The sequence below is a fragment of the Cyprinodon tularosa genome, unplaced genomic scaffold (genome assembly GCF_016077235.1).
Source record: "Cyprinodon tularosa strain WSP-4 unplaced genomic scaffold, ASM1607723v1 ctg20, whole genome shotgun sequence".
In the NCBI taxonomy this organism is placed as follows: Eukaryota; Metazoa; Chordata; class Actinopteri; order Cyprinodontiformes; family Cyprinodontidae; genus Cyprinodon; species Cyprinodon tularosa.
In genome coordinates, this window is record NW_024038734.1 from 1,152,819 (window position 1) to 1,176,659 (window position 23,841).

At 38.4% G+C, this 23,841-nt stretch overlaps 1 pseudogene; it reads left to right on the top strand.

Moving 5' to 3' along the window:
• Nucleotides 1-567: 567 nt before the first annotated feature.
• LOC119783233 lies at nt 568-632 on the top strand (annotated as a pseudogene).
• The last annotated feature ends 23,209 nt before the right edge of the window (nt 633-23,841 follow it).

Genomic DNA, 23,841 nt, shown 5'->3' on the forward strand with positions numbered 1-23,841 from the left:
ATTTTTATTTATTTTTATTTTCTTGTTTGTGTGATTTGTGAAATGTTTTGACAAATTTGTTTGAGCTTCTTTCGGAAATGATTTCACACAGGGTCAGTTGTTTTAACCTCTTATTACCATCCTAGCACCTAAACAGGCATTTTGGATGCATTCTTTTGGTTTATCCATAAAAGTTTTACTACACGGTTAAAAACAGTATAAAACTGGCAGATACCGAGAGTTGTATTGAAAAAGAGACGTAATCACTCACATTTTCAAAATTGTTTTTCAGCCATAACATTAAAGTAAATCCATGTCACCTTTATTTACATTTGATTAAGTCGTTCTTACTTCATATTATGGAGTTTATGGTGTTGAATTTTCAAATTTGACAAATTGTTCTTATTATACACAGAAGTCAAATCTTTTGAGATCAAAGTCTAAAAAAAGTAAAAGTCAGAGAGCTAGACTTTTCTTAACCGTTCATAGTTAATAAAAATTTCCTTTGAACTATATATTGCTTTCAAAGAATCTTCAATAACTTCTATTTTCAGTGGATTTCAATATATCACTAATGGATGCAGCCTTGTTTCTCTTCAGATTGTATAAATCTTTCACCTTTTGCTAAAGATTTCCTTGCAGGGGAACAACAAGAGTGGGGGTTTAGTAGTTAGGGCATAGAGCTTGGAATCCAGAGGTTCTGAGTTCGAGCCCCACTAAAACAGACTGCCACTCTGAGTCCCTGAGCAAACAGCTTTAACCCCACACTGCTCCCACACAATGGCAGCCCACTGCTCCCCAAGGGGATGGGTTAAATACAGAGAGTTCATTTCATTGCTCTGTACTTGTAACAGTGTAAAGAAAATAAAACGCTGGGAAAATAAAGAAATATATTTTAGCTAACAGTCTGACAGCAAGTGATGTTCACAGGCCACATGCAACTAGCACCAAATAGTTACCTGAGGCTGTGACAATGACATCCCAATAGATTGGAAGCAAAGCTGTTGATTTTGGTTGATGTTCCTGCCCTCACTTATGGTCATGAAATCTGGGTAATGACCAAATGAACTGGATCGCAGATGAAGGTTTCTTCTTCAGGGTGGACAGGCACTCCCTTGGAAAGGATCATCTAGGGCAGGGGGGCTCAAGTCCAGTCCTTAAGAGCTACTAACCCGCAGCTTTTTGATGCACCCCATTTTAGCACACCTGAATCAAATGAGTGGCTTGTTACCATGCCTCTACTGAGCTAATAAATGTGAGTATTGAGCCTTTAGATTCAGGTGTGTTAGAAAAGAGATGCATGTAAGAGTTAGAGGATGGTAGCTCTTGGGGACGGGACTTGAACACCTCTGATCTAGGGTGAGGAGCTTGGCCATGTTGGAGGGGCTCAAAGTAAAGCTGCTGCTCCTTTGCATCAAAAGACTTTTGAGGGAGCTTCTATCTCCTTTTGCCGGCTTAACTTCATAAAACCAAGTAAAATATGTTTATCTGCTTGGGCTGATGTTGGCAGCCAGGGTGGTCAGAAAGTATGGTGATTATCAAACCATTTATTTTTTAGACGTCTTCGTGTTCAATGTGATTTCATTCTGAGACCAGAGTTGTAGCTCACTGTATTGTGCTGGTGCTATATGTCTGGGTGAGATTTTTGTTTTCTGGAAAAAGTAAAGAAAAAGTAAAAAGATGGAGCGGGAGATCGATAGGAGGATTGTTGCAGCCTTTGCTGTGAAGCATGCGCTGTACTGGTCTATTGTGGTGAAGAGAGAGCTGAGCCAAAAAGCAAAGCTCTCGATTTAGTGGTCGATCTACATTCTTACTCTTATCTATGGTCATGAGCTTTGGGTCATGACCGAAAGAACGAGTCCCCGGATACAAGCGGCTGAAATGAGTTTTCTCCGTAGTGTATCTGGGCTCTCCCTTAAAGATAGCGTAAGGAGCTCAGTAATCCGGGGAGGACTCAGGGTAGAGCAGCTGCTCCTCCACATCGAGAGGAGCCAGTTGAGGTGGTTAGGCCAATCTTATTAGGATGCCTCCTGGACATCTCCCTGGTGAGGTGTTCTGGGCACGTCCCACCAGGAGGAGGCCGAGGACACGCTGGAGGGACTATGTTTCTTGGCTGGCCTGGGAGCGCCTTGGGATTCCCCCGGAGGAGCTGGTCCAAGTTGCTGGGGAGAGGGACGTCTGGGCCTCCTTACTGAAGCTGAAACTGAAGAGATGGATGGATGAATTTTTAGGGGCAAACATATTTTTATAGCCTTCACAACCCTCAACTTACTGAATTGGTTTAAATTTATAATGCAGAGTTCCTGATTTATTAAAGCTTTTAATGACATCAAGATAACTTCAGTTATTTATTTGTTGACATACGTGTTACCCCTCTCCAGTTCTCGCTTGGCACATTCCTACATTTTTTTCTTTTCTTACACATTCTATTTGTTATCTTGACATTCAGTTTTCTAAAAATAACCCTTCTGTCGAGACCATTGTGTCTATTTATGCCACAGAAAACAGCCCAACAATGTTGTCTCACTGCTGCTCTTTTCTTTTTCCAAAACGTTTTATTAGTTTCTTCCTGGTATTTTCTTTTTCCTTTTTTTTTTTTTTTTGCAGTTTGCAATCTAAACCCTACACATTGCTGCCTCTATACTCTAAATGACATAGCAAAAAAACAAAGATGTGTGTGTGCCTGGGTGTGTGTATGTAATCTGGGGGCTTTTGTATGTGACAGTGGGTGGATCCTCAGGCAAAGGGAGATACGCTGTCTGCACTTAAGCAGACTCTTCCTCCTGGCTGATTACTCCATAGTCGTAAACGGAAACCCAGACTGGGACACCAACACGCAGACACCCACTGAAGTCTACAAGCTCACTGACGATACACCACTGACCCTACACGCCCAAGAAAAGGCCGGTCTTACACAAACACTCAGATTGTTCATTGTTTTCCTTTTTTTTCCAGCTGGACTCGCCATTACACACATGGTTTTCTTCCACTTGTCTGTCAGTTGAGTTATTTTCAGAAACTTTCTGTTGAAATGCCACTTTGCAGCCTGAAGTTAGCTGACGGGGCTGAATATATAATCTTCCTAGTAAGCTAAAAATAAGGGGAAGCAAAGGAAGCTGAGGATGACGGGTGGACAGACACAAATGTCTGGCCATTGCCTGGAATTAGTGGTATTAGCTGTCATCTTGCTTTATTTGCTAGAAACACACATAGGTCACTTAAAGAGATATGCTGTCACTTTCATCATTTGGCGGTGCCTTTTAAAGCATCAGTGCCACCAGAACCCTTTTAGTTTTGTCCTGTTAAAATTATACGATTTGATTTATTTTACTGAAATCGTATGGAAAAGATTAGCCAAATGCTGTAAATACTTAACCTGACTCCGCCAGATGGATTTGCTCCGCATATCCATCTGGAAACCTTCCGTTGAAGTAATTTTGGGAAGGGACGAAAATACTGGTTAGCTGATTGGCCTATGTTGGTGATAGACCAAATAAACCAATCAGATCAACGAAGCATATGACGTACTAACAGAGCGAAACCACAACCACAAGCCAGTCAGGAGAAGAGCAAAAACATCTTTTCCTCTGAGAAAAGCCTCCAGAGCAGTGTTTTGCTATTCTTTCAGTGAAGAAATACTCTGTAATTCCGATAAAACTTGCTCGATAGCCACGCTAACGCTAGTTTCATCGGCTGAAGCCGCCATGTTCTTTAGACTGAACTGTCGCGCTTCTCGTTGCATCACACCTCAACCCGCCTCAAAGCCAACGCCGATTGGACGTTCGTTTGGTGAACAGCTCCAAATTTTCTTTAACGGAAAGTAGCCAGACTGATCTACGAGTGAAACCTTGAAAGCTCGCGAGATCAGGATGGTCTCACGAGGATAGTAAATACTGGAGGAAAAGGAAAATGTTGCACATTATTCAATATAGAAAAAGTAGAGTTTTAAATGGTTTGGATTGGTGCGCTTGCAGGTTATAAAAAGATTTCTCAAGCATTATGAAAGTGTTGAAGGGCAACAGCTGTCATTGATGTTTAAAAGAAATCTTCTTTTCATTTTGACACCAACTATATTGGAAGAAAGTCCTCAAGTTAGATGGGAACCCATTGATCATTTTCCTTCTACTTTTCAGGACTGATTTTGTGTTGTTTTATATAGAAAATAACAAATACAACACAATCAGACCTGTCATATTTGCATTCATGTTTATATAAAATCCTTTTTGGTTATTACATCAACAAAACTCCTTTTATATCTTTTTAGCAAAACTTTGAAGAAATTAATGAATTTTATTTTAATGTCAGTCACCTATAGAGTGTCTCTGAGTACTTCTGATATGATAACCTGTTTTGACCTTAATGCTGTCCCCCTCTCTGTCTTAAAAACCATCAGAGCTGAATATAGGGCCTCTTTATAGGCTAATTTTCATTGAGATAAGAATCCATTTCCTTGAAGTTTCAATAAAAATTCATCACCTGTGAAATGAGCAGCTTTTATCATCCGCACATTCTTTCCATGTGTGAACTAAGGGTGTGTCAATGTTAAACAGGTCAGTCACAGCTCCTGTGGTGATCATAGAATAGTTTACTCTTATATTTACATTATGCTGAATGGAATGTGCCAAAAAAATAATCCAACAAACGTTTACATTTATTGCAGATGTTAGAATCCTCATTAACTTTACAAAGGAGAGGAAGTTGTGTGAGGAGTTAATACCAGGTAAATATTGAGCATGGTGTTAATACGTTTACTGTTCAAATTTGTACAGAGTGATGCAACCATAATAGGCTAATATTGGCGAATAAATTAGTCAGGCTATCTGCAAGGTTAGCCAACATGCTGCCAACCCTTTGAAGCATTATACCTTGGTAAGATTGGAGCTCCCCTGATTTCCACATCAAGACTGTGGTTTGTGACCAAACATATAATTGAGACCAAACATTTCCATTGACCTGATTTTAGTTAGAACTCTAACTGCACTGATTTGAAGGGGGTGAGGCGGTTTTACACTGAAAGCAAGAGTAATCCTTCTTATTCGGAAGGGGAAAAAAATTATGTTTTGTAACTAATTAATACCCTTTAGTCCCAGCAGCAATATTTCATTGTGTATATCTATATAATTTACTTTGAAAGGTTTTTGAAAGGTAAAAAAACTGTAATGTATGAGTCTTAAATAAGCACCTCAAGCTGATTTTTGCTTAGATGCCATTAAAAATTAAATAGTTCATGAGATGGTCCAGCCATCATAGTATTTAGGAAGGGGAAAATGCAGGCATTGACCCTACAACTAAAGCAGAGGAGGTCACCTTGTTAAAGCTAATGTGAGTTTCTTTTATCTAATGTACAGCAAGTCCTTTAATGGCATGAGCTGAAAGGCCGCTCAGAAAGGAAGAAGCCATTACTGTCATGATTTTATCCAGAGCTCGGACCCATATGCAGATAAACCAATCCAGAGAGACAGGGGGAAAAGCTTAACAGGTTTATTGAGAAGTTTTGGTGGAGATTCCAGTGTTGCTCTGAACACTGCTCAATCGGAACTGAAAGATGAGGGGAAGACACTGCGGTTAGTTCAGGTTCAGTGGGAGAATTGATTCTCGAACTTGAAGAGGAGAAAAGGTTGGCAGACTCATGTTTCCAGAGGTTAGGTTGACTCTTAGACTCCAGTAGGTGAGGAATGTGTTCCGCTGTTTGTCTCAAACGGTGGAGGGCGTACAGGGTTACCCAGAATGCAGTTGCTTGTAGATGAATGGAGAAAGACTGACTGCAACTCAAACTTCCTGCGGTACTTGAACGGACTGTTGTGCAGATGAATCCCTTGCTCAGTGTGCAGCTCAAACGATTCCTCGGGGAAAAGCTCAGTTTGAAGCTCAGTTGATCCTTCCAGGGAGAGAAGGTCCGAAAAATCCAGTTTGCAGGATGACTTCCTGCCGAGAGGCAAAAACAAAACTTGCAAACACTCTGGCGTTGAGGTAGTGGCAGTCAGCAGCTTGAGAGCACTCCTTTAACGAGGTAACCCCTTGCAGGTGTGTGAGGAGGAGAATCAGAACCAGGCACTGCCTGGTGGAGGAAGGAAGACAAACACACGAAAAAAACACAGACCACACAGACTGGAGTCCTAACAATTACACTAAAAGTACCAGCAAAAGGCCAAAAATACAGACTTAAACTCCTTCAGACTAAAATATTTTAGTAATTCAGCTGTGGTGTTGCTGCATGAGGGATGGGTGCACTAACAAAATATCAGGAGAAGAGAACATTTAAAGCAACATTTTATAAACAATCATGAAGTTAAAGCTTTTGTAGAAACGATATTTTCCTTAATCATACCACCGAAATGTGACAAAATTCTACAATGTGCTATGGAGCAGCCATCATGAAGCACTGAAGAACTTTTGGGCAGGATTAATATGCGTACAATAGTAAGAAAATAAGATACTAGATGTAAATATCTGGTTTCAGTTTTGTTTGTAAAATCTGAATAAATCTGTCTTGAAATAAAGGGTAAAATTGTTATAACCTTCTTGAAGCCACTGAGGCAGTACAGGCTGCACAGCTAAACCTTATGCTGACCAACAGCTGAACAACGCTCAGTACTTTTTCCTGATGTCATGGTACAACGGAAAACCTGTGCAGGTTTTCAATTGTAACTTTTTTTCATTCTTTGTAGGAATGTTCCAAAACATCTAGATTTGTCAGGTATGACTGCAAAGCCTTTGAGCAGTTCATTTTTGGGATAACTTGGCAGGTTTCCTCTGCATGAGCTGTACTTCCGTTTTGAACTCCCTCGTGGTTATGAGGGGCTCAAAAACATCCTGACCGATGTTTACCGGAAGCTTTTCAGCATTAACTCTTAAGTCTGATGAGGTGATAAACTGAATGAAGTCAGCTTCCTCGCAACTCATGACACACAGTTTACTGGACAGGAAAAAAAATAAAGAAATAATAAAACACACCTTTATACCTTCACTTAATTTAGCTGTTAATGTGCTGAGCTTTGAAATATTACAAACCTGTGCTCCCTTAGCATCTGTTTTGCCCAGCAGGAATGAATTACACTGCAAAAACATTCTAGAAATAAGTAAAAATTTCCTAAATTAAATGTATTCACTCTTAATTTGAGTAGGTAAATGAGATAGTTTGCCAATGGAATGAGTATTTTTACTCTTAAAATAAGATAATTAGATAATATGCACTTGAAATAAGACAATGCAAATGTGTTTTCTTATTTTAAGTGTAAATTGTCTTGTTCCATTTGCAGAATGTCTCTTTTACCTCCTCAATTCAAGAACAAATGCACTTATTTTAAGAAAAAAAATGACTTATCTAGATTTAGATTTTTTGCAGTGTAGGGAGTTTTTTCTTATTTCAAATGTATGGCAAATTGCTGCAATGAAATAAGAAGTATCTGTAATTTCAGGTACAATCATTAAAAGTAATTTAAATACATCATATGTGATATTGGATAACAAAAATAGATGTGAAATGGGTTCGAGGCATGCACCCATGGATCAGTAACAGTAACGAATCAGTAGGAACCAATAGGAAAAGTTTCATTGTAAATAAAGGAAAAGGAGTAAAGCTTTAAAGAAAAATTATAAAGTATATGTTTGTTTGCATTTAATTATATGTGATGCAGGGTATCAGTTCAGACAGCAAAAAAAACAACCTTCAAAACAGATTAATTATGTCACCTTATGACCTATATTACTCAGAGAAATGACATCTGTGAATGGCAAATCCATTAAACCACTTCCCTGCTTTATTTGAAGCACTGCGGTCACATCAGCATCTTGACTTCCTTTGCAGTGATGATGTCTATAGCTAATGTGGTTTCCTTCTTTAATGCTTTTGGATTTTGATGACAGAAGTCCCCCACTGACACATTTTTACCCCCAAAGCAGTTTTTTTGTCACTCCTTTCAGCTTTCTTTTTCTAGTTTGGTTATGTCTACGTGGGAGCTCCGGCTGTGTCACTGCCTTCCTCCTAGACCGGCTCCTGCAAATGGCCCTAAACGGAAGGCTGAAAGCAGAGAGACGTCAGTGGAGTGAGGGTGGCCCTGTGAGATCACTCCTCTTGTGATGCCATGGGAAAGTGGCCACAATGCAGGTGCTGCTGGGTAATGTCGACCTACAAAATCACATAAATGGTTAGTGTTTATAGACTATTAGAGTTAATAGAAGAGTGTGGACCAAGAGGAAGTGGCCTCACCAACTCCCCTGTCAACAGTGGATCTTTATGTTGTCTCTGATAAACATTGAGAAGCTGTAATAACAGTGTTTGAAGTTTAAGAGGAAGCGTTTTGAAAGAATAAAGGGGGAAGTGAAGAGGTGGGTGGTGGACGCTGAGGAGGATGCTTTAGATTTTTCTCTTCTTGTTTCGTTTCAGAAACGTTTCCGTAGCTCAGAGCACCGTTCTCGAATGCCACAGCAGGGAGCGATTCACACTTTCACAAGAATTCTCTTCGTTTCGGTCACACCTGTTGGGAAGAAGCATTTTTTTACACTTTACATCGTCTTTCACCAAACATACTTTTTTTGGGCGCTCCCGGGTTTCCATAAATAAAAGCAATTTCCCTCCTAAGTGTTTACGAGCAGTGGCTAGTTTTAAAAGACGTCTTGTTTTTCTGACCTGCTTTGTTTCTGTGGAATGCTCGTAAAAACTCACAAGTTTATTATACTCTGAGGTATGATCCCACCTCTTCTGCTGACATACAAGGTTTTAGTAAACAGCAATGCCGTTTGTTGTTTCTATGGGAGACATCGGGGCACCTGGACTTTCAAATCTAGAAATTAATGTTTTAGTTACTGGTCAATCAATTGTGTGTTTGAAAGCAGTAATGGGGGTGTTTTAAGGGCGGCCATTGAAAGAAAGCATAATGGATCCCATTAAGCAGTATCCAAAGGAAAGTAACCCTCCCATTAGTGTTTAATGACTTAGATTTAAAAGTTTATTTTGACGTTCTACTTAAAACATTTAGAAATAAGTAAGTAGTGTGCAAATGTTGAGTACTGAAAATAAAAACATACACAGTGCTCTGTGACTAACAGCCAGATCAGGCAGAAAAAGGTTTTGTTATTCAAATGGGAAAAAACTAATCCAGTTCTGCTGCCCATCCAACTACTGCTTTTAGATCTTACAACACCCCCCTTAAAGACATTTTCTTTTTGCTCACTTTGTTTTTTCATTTAGTTGCTGGAAAGCCTGTTTTTCAAGATTTTTTCCTTTTAAAGAAATGACTTTCTTCCAGTAAAAAACAATTGCAAAAGAGGAAAAAGGAGGCAGTACTTCTCAAAATAGGAGTGAAATCCAGTTAATTAGCAAACCAACCAGTCAGTCAAGACGTTATAGTTTTGCACTATTTTATTAAAATAAATAATATATATATATTTTTTTTTTCCTACTTGCTTTGATTCTGTTTTATTTTCCTATATTTTAATCATGTTAAGCACTTTAAATTTGCCTTGCCATATGCTTAAAAAATACGTATATACACAACTATTTTAGGCAGAGAAAATAGTAAGTAAAATAAAAAAAACAAACTAAAATATTTTATGTTTCAACAGATTCCTATCAACACTTTCACAAGCGGGTGTTGAGAGTTTCCAAAGCTGATTCTTAGTTTGCCTGATCAGCTGCAATCTCCGCAGTCTGATGAAATTCTTTAGTGATGGAGAAAAAATAAAAGGTGGTGAACTGTTCAGTAACATCCAAGGCGGTTTATTCCTGTGCCTTCTGATATAAAATGCAAAGCACCCTGTTGGGCCTCATATCAGTTAATTAGGCAGATCTTCTGACCAATCCAGTTGGGTCTGCTGGTCCCATTGCACTCTGTATAACTTTAATGTATTTTTTGTTTTGTGTCATTGCTGATCTTCCTCAACAACTTAAATTAGGAGCTTATACTTTTAAAAACAATTAAAATCAGTTGGACTAAATCTTGAATCTCTAAGAAGTATTCCATCTATTTTTCTGAAATAAATGAGCTATAAACAATGTTTTTTTTTTTTTAACTTTCTGATGTTATTTCCCATTACATCTTAGAATAATTTATCAGTTCATGAGGTCAAGTGAGAACTTCTATGATCTGTATGAGAATAGGAACAGTGATCTATTCAAAAGCTTTACATCCTTCCCTTTTCTAAACCTACTCTGACCAAAAAACTATAGAAATGAAAGAAGAAGCAAAGAGAAAACAGACAAAAATATGAGTTTAAGGGAACTATATGACCACAAGGATAAACCACACTGTAAAAAAGATCATGGTTGTTAGAAAATAGTTGACAAATAAAAATATAAGCTCTTCATTCTTATAACTTTAAGCATTAGGATTCGTACTGATATCTTTTATTTCACTAGCCTGACTACTGTGTTAACTGAGGCGTTTTGGAGAGCAGGAGGAACTGCTAAATAACTCTGATTTTCGGTTTGTTCCTCTCAGCAGCTTCTCCACCGCTGAGAGGAAATGATTGTATAAGCTCATCAGGAAGGCCAGCTCTGTCCTAGAATGCCCCCTGTATGAAGTGCAGGTGGTGGGAGACAGAAAGACTGTAAGAAAAAATAAGCTCACTGTTGGACAGTTGCTAAGACGGAGATGCTCAAATCCTAGATGCTCAAAGGAGCGTTTGTTAAAATCCTTCCTCCCAGCTGCTGTGTCTCTGCTGCTCCCAACAAACTCAGGAAGCTGTTAGGAATATGCTAGAGTTTCCACACGTTCAAGAATCATTTACACTGTGTCTCAGATGTTAATTTCTAACCACACTGGTTTTAGATGTTCCAGGAGTCTTTATTTGCTGTTGTTGTTTTTTGTCTTATAATTTTTTTCCCTGAATTGACTGCTGTTTTCTTCTGTTTAACTTGAACGTTGAGTTTTTACCTGAATATATCTTATCAGTCTTACTCTTCTGCTTTACAAAAGAGTAAAACTGCTCGTTCACATCATTTAATCTAGTGATGCAGCAGGTTTTGCCATATAGTGGGACAATGAACACAACTCTTATTATCCATCCATTTTCCATCATGCTTGTCCCAAGCGGAGTTGCGAGGGGTTCTGGTGCCTATCTCCAGCTGTATACGCGCGAGAGGCGGGGTACATCTCTATTATATCAATAAAAAAAAAAATTTAAAATCACATATTTAAGGATATATATTAGATTATGTGATAGTCATTTGAATAAATTGCTAAAGAAAATCATCTGTTTTTAAATTGCAGAATGACAAATAAAAGTAAAGTAATGGATATAAAATGTGTTTTTTTTTCTTTACATAGCTGCTTTATTTTTTTTTTTTAGAAAATAACTGTTTAATTTCTGTAAACAGTTTGGATGGACAAAGATAAAAAAATAAGTCTGTTTAGATCACTCAGGTAGTGATAGCGATAGTTTCAAGGTGTTGCTTTATTGTATGTCTCGTACCATGTCTTTCGGTTGTGCTGTTCTTTTTTCATCTCGTTGCAGGTGATGAAGCAGACTGAAAATGTTTTGTCATTGTCTCCTTTCTATCTCCTCTTTCTTTCATCTTTTCTCTTTTTTTTTCTTTTTTCCCTTTTCTTCTTCTGTTTTTCTGCTCTATTTACATTGCAGTGTCCATATAAACTGTAAAACTCCCTGCATAATTATAATAAAGCAATTTATATGCATGAAACAAGAGGAGCAATATGGCAATTGCCATACTGCTACACTTGTGAAAGTAAAATCTGTTGGGCTCTTTTTGGCATCAAGACAATTATTCTTATTGCCACATTGCCAGACAGGACACTGTAAAAAAAAAAAAAAAAAACCTCTCTGCAGGTTGTGTCAGGATTGGAAAGCTCAAGCCCGGCCTGATGTATGATGTTTGTGTGCAACATGTAGCCTGGAGCCCCTTTCTGCTAACAGTATGCACGTACAAAATTGGAACAGAGCATGATTTACAGGAGGAGGCCTGACTCATTGCTATGATACCCTGTTAGAAGGCTTTGTGCTCAGTCTTTGCCCAGAGTGAGCACAAGGGTTTGGAGTGAGCTGGAGGAACCTGAGTAACCTCCCACGTAACTTGAGTAAACCTGTTAAAAGGCAGCAGCTCTCAGGTAACTTCAAAGCTCCTTTAACAAAGGTATCACTTTGCATTGCTGCAATGTTTCACTTCCATTGAAAATCTTATTGTAACCTTACGTCAGGTGTTGGGTCTCATTGCTTTTATGAAAAATGATAGATAAACCTTTGATTATTGCTTACACATAAAGATTTGGAGGTAAGGTCTGTGGTCCACATGTATTGTTTTACAGAGATATGATCTCAGATTTAGTTTGATAAACTTTCCTAGATGTTTTTTTTTACTTTAAAAAAAAACTGCAGACATTTCAAAATATTTATCTTGTTTGATTTCAAACTAGGTAACACTTGTTTGTGTTATGTTTGTATTATAAATGTACTATGTTTGTATTATAAATGTATCTGACATAAATGCCTTTAAATTGCACTTCCCAAATGGGAAACTTTAATTTCACAAAATTCCAGGCAAAATAAATAGCCAATTATAAAAAATTGGATCCAATTTGAAGGATTAAAGCAAAAGCATGTTGGGCCAAATAAACAGAGAAATCTAGTTTATTTTGAATTTGTAATGAGTCTGTGATAATCCAACATTTAAGCTGGACAAAAACCCAAATTTCAATTTGGCAAATCAAAGCTCAAGGGAACCATCTAAATAACACATAATTCTACCTTTTTTTTTTTTATAACCGAATATGAAAGAAAAACAATTTAAAATGTTCTACATTTTGAATTCCCATATAAATTTTTTTCATAACAATCCAGAATACAATCTAATTTGATGCCTTTCCAGAAATGTTAAGACTGCATTTAATCCATGTCAGCTATTTACTACAAGAAAACAAGTGCGTGTTTGTGAAAGCAGGAATATCTTTGCAGAGTCACAGCATTCCAGTCTGTGGTGAGCTGTATCATCTGTAAATATTCTGAATTGTTTCAGTCTGATTACCTTGTGCCTGTAAATGTATGTAAAAAATGACTGATATCTATTTAGAGCAGAGTGTATTGCATCCAAATCAGCTAAACTATCTGCAAAATGTGGTGCTACTTACATACATGGATTATTGCACAACAGGAGAGAAAGTGTAGATGATGCAAGGCTGTGACATTGCAAAATGTTGGACAATGTCCGTGTTTCTTAAATAAAGTGATGCAATCTGCTGTTAAATCTTTCAGCTTTTATTGTTCCAGTTTACTGAGCCAGCATTTAGTCTAAACATTTACAAACTAGTTCATTTGAACTGACTTGAAATAGCCCTCTATTTTGATGCTTTTTTTCAAACTAACATTAAATTTCTTGCTCTTTTTCTAAAATAACGAAGGTCAAAGAATCATAAATAACATATTTTTAGGACTAGCAGGTAGGTGCTTATTTGGAACTGACAGATGATGCATAAATCTGTCTTCTCCTCATTTTTTTCTGATTGTAATTTAGGGTTGGGCTGAGGGGAGCCGGATTACCCGGTGCTTCAAGTAACCTAAGGAATCAAATCACACCTGTTTAGGAAACAGCTTGCTTTATATATATGTTGGATTTGAGAAAAAAAACAACACAAAAAAACCAGGGAGGAATAATCATGAAGCATAAATAGAGCTATAACATATGCTGTAGACCTTTACATTATTGGTAACACTATAAACATTACCTTTAATGTCCTCTTTGGATTTTAAGTGATCACCTGACACCTAAATGTGTTTTTTAATGGAAATCAAAAATATATATATATTTTTTTTTTTATTACTAAACAATTTTACACAGACAATGTGTAACAAACTGATTTCAGAAGTCACCTAATTTGTGCTCACAGTTTTTAATTTCTCCTTATAATAAATTTAGCCATTGTTTAACCTCTTAACATCTACCTCATTTGGGGAAATTCTCGCCCATTTTGCATAAATTACACCTTACACCTTTTCTAGTCTCTGAATATATACATGAAAATTGAGTGAGTAAAACACAGCCCAAGCTGCATCAGTTCAAACACGACTCAAAGTTGTTGTTTTTATTCTAGAAAATAATAGATCTTTTTTGAACAGCAGTAATAAAGACATTTTTGCTTGTTGTGGCTTCTTTGTCATGTTTACATTTTGACATGCTGCTATATCTTTGTTAATTGTGCTTTGGTGCTCACTGTGTCCATAAAATGAACTTGGTGGTTGAATTTTGAAGAATCTAAGCTTTCCAACAATGTCTAACATGTCTATATTGGTAAACATCTTACAGATGTAATTTTCATGCATTCTGAGTTATTAATTGTGAAAACGACGACAACCCGGTGGGTTTTGAGAGGATAAAGGCCTCAGGGGTAGCATTAATCAGTGACACCGTTTGTTCAGGGTGATAAGCTGTTATTGTTTTCGTTCAAACTACATTTTGCAAGTAGGACAAAAAAGTATCTTGTTGACCTCATCCTTCCAGATCACATCCTTCTACATATCTATTGTGCATTTAACATTGCTCGTAAAAAGGACGCAAACTTAATCCCTTATAATCTTCTTTAAACAATGCATTCTTTTTCACTTCTTCTGTAAGACCTAGATTAGTGGTGTGAACAACTAGTTATTGTCCAATGGATAGATTCACTTAACTGACCCATGGAGCTTTGTAACTCCTCGGAAGTCACTAATATCTGATCAATGCTTTTTTTAGTCTGTCTATCAGGTGTATGAGTGCATTGATTGGCTTATTTTTTTCCCAGCTTTTTATTTTCATTACACTGTCACAAGTGCAGAGCAATTAAATGAACTATCTGCATTTAACCCATCCCCTTGGAGAGCAGTAGGCTGCTATTGTGTTGAGTAGTGTGGGGTCAAGGATCTTTAATCATGGACCCAGAGTGGCAGTCTGTGGGATTTGAGCTTGAACTCAGAATCTCTGGATTCCCAGAGTGTGTCCTAACAGCTTGACCGCCACTCAGGGAAGCTTTCCAGAATATAAGTTCTAGAAAACTTCATGTCCAGTTACCTAAACTGAACATTTCAGATCTAACATTAGATATTGCTCAAAATTACACATTGTAGCATCAAGCACTTTGTAGGTATAGATTAAGAATTTGAACTTTATAGCGGCAGCTTATGGTCGCCAGTGGCACTTGATGAATAAAGGGGTGATATATGCTTCCTTAGCCCCATTGAAGACAGGACACATTGCTGTGTTACGGACCATTTGCAGAGATCTTACAGGATATGCTGGGAGATCAGTCAAGAGGGCATTGTAGTAGCCAAGACAGGAGATTACTGTAACCTGACCAGGAGCTGGTGGTGTGTAAAGTTAATTATAGCCACTTTTTTGTATGTTAAACAATGTGAAACACCATAGATGAGCAAAAGTGGTGACAGGATCTTTGAAGATCAGCTGGTCAGTTCTTTCTAACCATTGCTGATGAGGATTTTCAGTCATCCAGGTCATAGTCATTCCGTAAAAGTTCAAGAAATATCCACTGGACTTGGTTTCCGAGATTTAAAGACATTTCGCCACCTCTCCAGGAAGCTTTCTCAATTCAAATGTCATTTGAATGTTTACCAACATTTGAATTGAGAAAGCTTCCTGGAGAGGTGGTGAAATGTCTTCAAATCTCAGAAACCAAGTCCAGTGGATATTTTTTGAACTTTTACGGAATTTCTAACCATTGCTGATGAAGAAAGAAATGGAGATTCAATCTGGATGCAGAAATTGCGATGCATAGTCAGCTGGGCAGTAAATACAAGCAACTGAGCTTTAGACAGGTTTAAGTGGTGGTGGGGGACTTCCATCCATGTCGATATGTCAGAACGTCTGCCAGAGATCAGCACTAAGAATGTGGGATTGTGGGGTGGGAATGACAAATAGAGCTGGGTATCTTCAGCATAGCGCTGGTATAAGAAGCTGCTTGATTGGATGATTTAACCCAGTGATGTGGTGCATATGTTGATACACCCTAGTTTTTTTTTATCAAAGCCAGGTGACCTAATTAGATGACTTTTGAAGACAGATAATGGCACAAGATTTAATGTGGTGTTCTGTCAGAAAAACCTCCATTGAAAGTTGTGGTTGTAATGTGAAAAAGGTTCAAGGAGTATAGTTGCTTGTGATGAGCCTGGTTTTCTTAATCCTTTTTGTGATTTACTTTATCTTGGCATAAATTCTGGTCAATGATTTACTGAAACTTAACTCCCATTAAATGAGTACCGGCTGCACTTATGAGCTAACAGCAATCTGATCCTCAGTCATCTCTCTAAGCTGATGGTATCAACATGATTTACTAACGGTTTCAATAGTTAAAAGTTGAGTTTCAGGTCATACAAGTCTCCTACCCTTTAGTCACTTTAATTAAAGAGGATAATAGGCATTTTGTGTTTGCTGAGCTAGGGTGGGCCTTTTTGAGAAGCCATGCTCTGTATGAAGGAGTCATTGTTAGACCTTTGTCTCAGCTGTTATCTTTGATCAGCATGCATTTTTTAAATGATGAGGATTGATGCAGTCACTGTCTATTTAACGGCTCCCTGCAGAGACACACACCCATCATGAAACACAATGTTTCAGTCTTTACTTTTGTGCAATTCCTTTAGTTTCTCAGTAACAGGATCAGTCTGTTTACTTCTTTTGGGGAAAAGGTGAGCAACACCAAAGAGGACATCTATATGGAAGCCTCTCCTGATCTTTCAACAATGCTCCTTTTGAAAATAAATGTCTGAGAGAAACAGCGTGTGTGTGTGCGTGGGTGTGTGTGTGTGTTGATCTGTTTCACAGTCTGTGTGGCATAAAAGGGAAAATCCCTTGGAAAAAGCATTTTTAAACATTCTCAGCAATTCAATGGTGTATTTTCCCAAAGTTCTTTTATCAGCTGGTTTCATTTACCAATTAACAGCCTGTTATAAAAAATGCTCTTCAAACTTTGTGTGAATTTGAAAAGAAAAGAGTGGAAAACTGTTTAAAGTCTGTGGTCTGTCTCCTTCAGTTTCCCTGAAGTAGCTCTGCCTCCCATGATGAAAGACCTTGTTTATTTTTCTGTCATTGACCGCACTCCCGTCCTACACCAGTAGAATATGCAGACCGCCCTCAGCTGTGCCTCACGGATTATGTGAAATATGCAATGGATGGGATGGGAGACAGACAGACAAATTGAGTCTGATACTAGAAATAAAACCAATCTGAGCAGACAGACAGTCTGATGACACTGCTGACACACAGGATATTTGATGGATTACTTTTCTGTGAATGAGTGAAAGTTCAGATGCATCTCAGATAACACCAGTTTTTGTATCTATGTATGCAGACTGATATCTTCTTGCTAAGTTGAAAACCAACAGCTCCTGCAGCTTTGAACTTTGCAGCCTGAATAAAAGAGTTAAAATAAATAAAATTTGCCAAGAATAGGAATGAAATTTGTCTAAAACGCAGCAGAAATGTCATAAAATCAACAAAAATGAAAGAGAAGGGCACATTTAAGGTAAAATACAAAAATAGAGGAAAAAAATACAAACAGAAAAAAAAACTTAACCGACAAGTAAATGCAGGATAAGGGAACTTGTACAGACTAAAGGAACACGTGCAGACAATGCACAAAAATAACAAGGGGACGGAAGGTCAACATAAAGGAAACAACGGCTCCAGACAGTGTAAAAATCAACATCTCTGTTCACAGCTAGAGAGACAAAAGGAAGTTTTAACCTACATCCATGCACCAATCAATTTAATGTCATGCTTATCCCAATAGGGGTCACGAGGGGTGCTGGTTCTTATCTCCAGCTGTCTATGGGTGAGAGGCGGGGTACACCCTGGACAGATCTCAAGTCCATTGCGGGGAAACACAGAGACAAACAACTATTCAAACACACTCTCACACCTAAAGAGAATTTAGAGAAGCCAATTAACCTAACAGTCATGTTTGTGGACTGTGGGAGGAAGCTGGTGTACCTGGAGAGAACCCACGCATGCACAGGGAGAACATGCAAACTCCATGGAGAAAGACCCCGGGCCAGGAATCGAACCTTCTTGGAATGCTACCCACTGCACCATTGAGCAGCCCGCCGAAGTTTTAACAGATACTTCAAAATACGTTTTTTTTTACTGATTTTAGAGAGAAAAAGCCCTGCACTCAAAACACAATAACTTTAGGTCCCGCTGTGAACCCTAATGCATCATTTGGCTTGGTTTAGGTCTTTTCTTTGATGGATCTATATGTTTTGTCTTCATTTTCTCTGGATGCGGTAGCTTATTTGACTACTGAATGACACATGGTTATGCATTTAACTAATCATCCTGATTAGGAGTCAGTGTGGGCATTCATGACAGCTTGATGGCTTAAAGCACAATTGGACATTCTTGCACTTGTGCAGGTCAAGTACTAATGTCAACAAAGTCACGTGTGTCGTTTTCACCTTTGAGATACCAGGGAGTCTATATAGTCACATGATACGGTAGCTCAATTTGTTTACATTTTTATGAGCATCAGTTTGCAATGGTGACACTTTTTGCTTCTTTTCCTATTTCACTTAATGCCTGAGCCTCAAGACTTGGGTCAGAGTTGCAAGTTATCTTGCCCTCCAGAGGCTTCACAGGCAACCTTTACATTACTATTGTTTGATTCTCAAAACTGGTAGGTTGTCTTCTATTGTATGTCTTCCTCACCTCGGTTGTTGTGTGTTTCCCTTCAGTGGCCGTGGTAGCTTGTTTTCAGTTTTTCTAAACAGTTATGTGTCTGTTTGGTTACTTTGTTTAATTTTTTTGGAAGCTGTGTTCAGGCTTGCTTTATTAGCTTCTGCGTAGGCATGTTTGGTTCTGTTTTGTTTTTGACGTTAAGAATCTGGGCCGAGCTTGCTTCTTTTTTTTTTCTGTTGGGTGGCTGTGTTTTAGCTCACTTGTATTTTTTTTCAGGGCTGCACTTTGGGTTCTGCATCAAGTAGCAGATGAACACAGGTGGCATCTGTGATTGACCTAGTTATCTACATTTAATTGTCATTGCATATTTGGCTTAACTTGGCATATGCTGGTTAAGATTCTCAGTCATCCAGGTCATAATTATATAAAAAAAAAGGTTAAAAAAACAAACCGCTTGACTTTGTTTCCAAGTTTGAAGCCGTAGCCCAACAAAGCCATGTTTCAGCTCTGAAAACATGCAAATTGAAATGGTCCCCGCCTTTGGAATGGGGGTCGTTAATGTTTAGTTAAAGATCAAGGTCTTCTGTTCCCCCTATACAGGGCCTATTCAGCCAGGCCAACAATTCCCTTTAACAACCCCCTTTCAGAGACATGGACAGGTATGGGGCATTGCACGCTAACAAAAGAAGGCAAACAACCTCCGTTCCAAAGGGGTGGACCCGTTCGTTTGTTTCAATTTCCATGTTTTCCGAGCAAAAACAAGGCTTTGTTGGGCGACTGACTAAAGCCTCGAACTCAACGCAATTTCTGACATTTTGAATTGAAAAAGCTTCCTGGATGGGAAGCGAAACGTCTTTAAACTTGGAAACAAAGTCTATTGGATTGTTTTTTTTAACCTTTTTTTAGTTTAACTTGACACTTGGGTTTAAGCTGCATATTGAATAGATTTGCTTTGGGACTCGTTTGGCTTCTCTCCTACCAGAGGATTGGCAGCACCAGTTTCTTGGTCCTATATGCTCCACCACCTGATGCTACTGAGGGTAACATTAAGTGGTGGAGCATATATATACGGGCATAGTTTTCTCCCCGTGGCCCCATTGTGGCCCAGGAGGACCTGGTTTGGAAAGGACCTCCTTTGCTGCACGAGCTCTGCTGCAACTTTCCAATGTCTCTCCCCCAAGGAGGGACATTCTGTAGCTCTGGGTTTGGCTGCCACAGGGCCCAATATCATGAGTCCTGCTGCCAGTACCGACCCTTACAACTCAGGTGTAACGCATGTAGCCTAAAGCAGAGTTTGTCCCTCAGGTGCCATTAACTGTGCCTATGCAACTTGCTTGCCCTAGGGGTGCCAGTGAACCCTTGTGACCAGGCAATAGACATGTGATAGGATGTCAACCACAGAGTACTGTTCTGATTCTCTGCTGGACAGTGTAGCAGGCCTTTCTAAAGCAGTGGCTTGCCCACTCCATGGTGGATTTGGTTTGCACAGCAAACAAATGCTTATGTGGTGCAGTCAGTGGCATTCCACCTGGAGTCTTAATACCTTCAAAGTGGCAATGCAGGTAGAACACATGGAGGCTATGTGTGCTGCTGCTTCTTAGTCCTCTCCTGACCCTTTTAGCGTTTGCAGGGTTTGCATGGCCACTCCGTTTTGTTCTGGCCGATTGAAGTACAGTAGAGTGGGCACTTCCTTCAATGTTCTTTGTTGTGATACCTCTGGAATCTGTTGGTACTGTTCGGCCTCTCCAGGTGTCAAGGAGTATGTCGAAAATGCAGGCGCAATCCGATGTTCTCTAATATCGGAGATGTATTCCTGAACCAGGAATGTGCAGTTCTCAACCAGGAATTTGTAATCTTTAAATATTATAACACTATAAAGACTCAACATTAGTCCAAAGGATCACTTGTAACTTTCTTGATATTAGTACTCGACCACCAGAATGATCATCCAGTGCTTTAACCATCATCCAGGAATCATTAAACCGTAATTACCAGTTAAACCTCTCTGCCACTGAAAGGCTTTAGTTGAAGTCTGGATAAGGTTGAATTTCAGATTCCCTTGACTTTTCTGAAAACTGTTTTAAAGGATGAATTGAGGTACTCTATTGTGTTTGGCTCTTTAGAGATTGCATACCTTTAATCACTGTATGTATTTACAGTAATAAGTCTTGAAACATGCCATCAGTACATCCCTATTTGTTTTTGTCCTGAATTAACTTCCACCCTTAAAGCAGATAAGATGAGCTTTCTTTATTTCTTCACTTAAACTCTGTCATTTCCCTTATTTGAACTCATGGTCTTTGTGGCAAAACCAGAGGGCAAGACTAGTGTTAACCTGTCTCAAAGAGTAAAAATAAACAATTTCAGGTGGAACACTGGTGAGCTACTTTGTGAAGAGATACTTTATACAGGTTAACAATTATTTAGTGTTTACAAACTGCTTGAACCTATCTTAAAATCCCTTCCTCAGTTGTGACAGTTGTGAACTTATTCAACGAAAATACAACTAAGAACTTCTAATTCTACTCTTATCTGATTCATATGTTAAGACCTGTATTTGCTTTCGAACAAAAACTTTTCAGTTACCAGAAACGAAGAGCATAAAATCAAAATAGTTTCAGGACACTTTTTTGAGTTAGAGTGAATATCGCATTAATCAATGACTGGTGATTAGGAACTGGCTTTACTGTGTGTAAATCATTGCACTTCTCTATTATGCAGTTCTGCAAATCAACTTCTGTTTTTGAGCGGAAGGATGGGAGTATATTGCAAAGGAGTGTGAGAAATAACTGAAGCAGGATGAGTAAAAAAACAAAAACAACTCCATTGTTTCAAAATTGCCAAAGAATTTATGGTATTTAAAGAAATACACTTTCTTAGGAATTTTTTGTGAAGAAGACAGTTTTCCAGCAAAGCGCAATTCTATTCTATGTTTAGTGCAGAAGCAAACCTACCATAAAAAAACTTGTAATGCTAGTTGCTGAAGCTGCAATGTCTTTCAAATTCTCACAATATCTTTGTATCTTACTGATATCTTTTTTAGGGAAGGTTTTGAAAATAAATTTCCAATTAATTTCATGCAATGCATGTGTGACAGTCATCAATATCCTCCTAACTTTTGCTCTTGTGTCCCCAAATAAGATCCTTACGAGTTGATTGCTTTCGGAGATCCCCTGTTTAAGAATAAGAGTTCCCGCGATTTATTTAATCTTACGCCAAACACATCTGTTTTATCAATGCAGCAGATGTTTGCTAGACATTAGTGAAAAAAACAGAGTCATGAAGAGAAAACAACACAGCCAAGCACTTAGGGATGTGTAAAGGGTCTGGCACAGTTATAAATCTACCAATTCATAAATGTTCAACTAACCAGACCAGCCGAGCAAAAATCAAAGGAGCAGGCAAGAAGCCTTTGGTAACTCTGGAAGCGAACGTACAATAAATGGTGCATAATAATATAATATAATATAATAATTCAATATAATATAATAATAATATAATTCAACTTTATTGTCATTCCACTGTCACAATTACAGAGCAACGAAATTAATTCTTTGCATTTAACCCATCCCCTTTGGGACCAGTAGGCTGCCATTGTACGGCGCCCCGGGAGCAGTGTGGGGTAAAGGGTCTTGCTCAGGGACCCAGAGTGGCAGTCTGTTGAATGGGGGATCGCACTCACAACCTCAGGATTCAAAGCCCTATGCCCTAACCACTAGAACGCTACTCACCTCATTGTTATGAAGACTCTGGTTTTTTTGTAAAAATGACAACAGGATCGGCAATGTTCAAAGACATTGGTAAGATTTAACATTTTAGCTTCCCATAAGTCAAGTAAAGGACACTTAAACTCTGTTCCAAAGTTGGCTAAAACCAGAGGTTTATTTTTCAAACAAGAGAACAAGTAAGCATATGGTCAGCGGTACAATGGTCCAACCCTGGAAAGTTCTAGGCTTAAATCAAAAGAATGAACTCCAGAAAGAATATCTGACATTCTCTTTTCATTCTTAGTGGGTTTAAGCAGTTTATAGGCGAAAATAAGATGTGCAAAGCTGTTAAAGAAATACCCTAAAATACTTTATTCCCCTAATTGTCACAACCGTTTAACCAAGGGAACTGAATACAATCACATGCATCACTCTTGGATTTTAATTCAATAGATGTTATAAAGTCATGCATATTTATTTATCTTCAACTTTATTTATATGTTTCTATTTTCTGTTTTTCTACCACAAAAAAAATCCCTATAAAGCACATAGAAATTGTGATTGTTATATGAGAGAATGTGAGGAAAGGTCAGGGAGTGAACTTTCGCAGCCACTCTCCACATTGCCTTTATAAAGCAGTAGCCTCTGTCTCATGATGCAGTGTGACTGGTAACCCTAACCCTCGCGGTCATGAATATGTAAATAATGAATGTGATGCTGTAAAACATCACATTTCTACAGTGATGCTGCTGAATGTTATTGTAAACCAAGAAGTTGTTTTGTAAATGATTCAACAGTGAAGCTGGAACCAATTTGGCTGATGCAGAAGATAGAAAAGCCATCCTGCCACATGAAAAGAAAAAAACATTGCTGAGGTTAGGAACATGACGTGGTTTACAACTTAAACATCTGATAAGATCTTTTTAAAAAGACAGACCAACAATTTAGTTTTTGAGGTTTTTTTGGAAGTTTTATTCTTTTGTTTCTTTCTTTCCAAACTATAACTGTAGGGTGATTGAGAAACAGTGGTCTTATTACACAGTAGTTGCAAAAAGAATAAAATGTACCTGACCTAAAGGTGTGTAGTAGAAATGTCGACACCGCTCTCTGCCCGGACATGTGCATGAGCACGGATTATGACCTCATAACCTCAGGAATGCAAAGCAGGCTTCTCTGTGTTGCCGGAGGTTGCCTGTGGTAGTTTTCCAAAAGAGAAGAGTTGGGCTTTTCCAGAAAAACAAACCTAATCCTAATCTATTTTAATGTCACAATTGGTTCTGTGGTGTTACTGTCTTCACTTTTTTGTTTTTTTGGTGGATTGTGTGACTTTATTAATATTGCACAAGCCTCACACACCTTACAGGTTACAGCTATCAGTGCGTGCATGATTTATGGCACCTCTTGCTGTGCCGCTGCATCTGTAGTCTATGTACGCAACACCGAGGTCATTAAACCAATACAGAGGAGACTGGAGGGCACACACAGTTTACTGCCGTGGATAATTGTTGTCTTGTTGGTTTACCTAGGAAACACATAAAGCAGAGA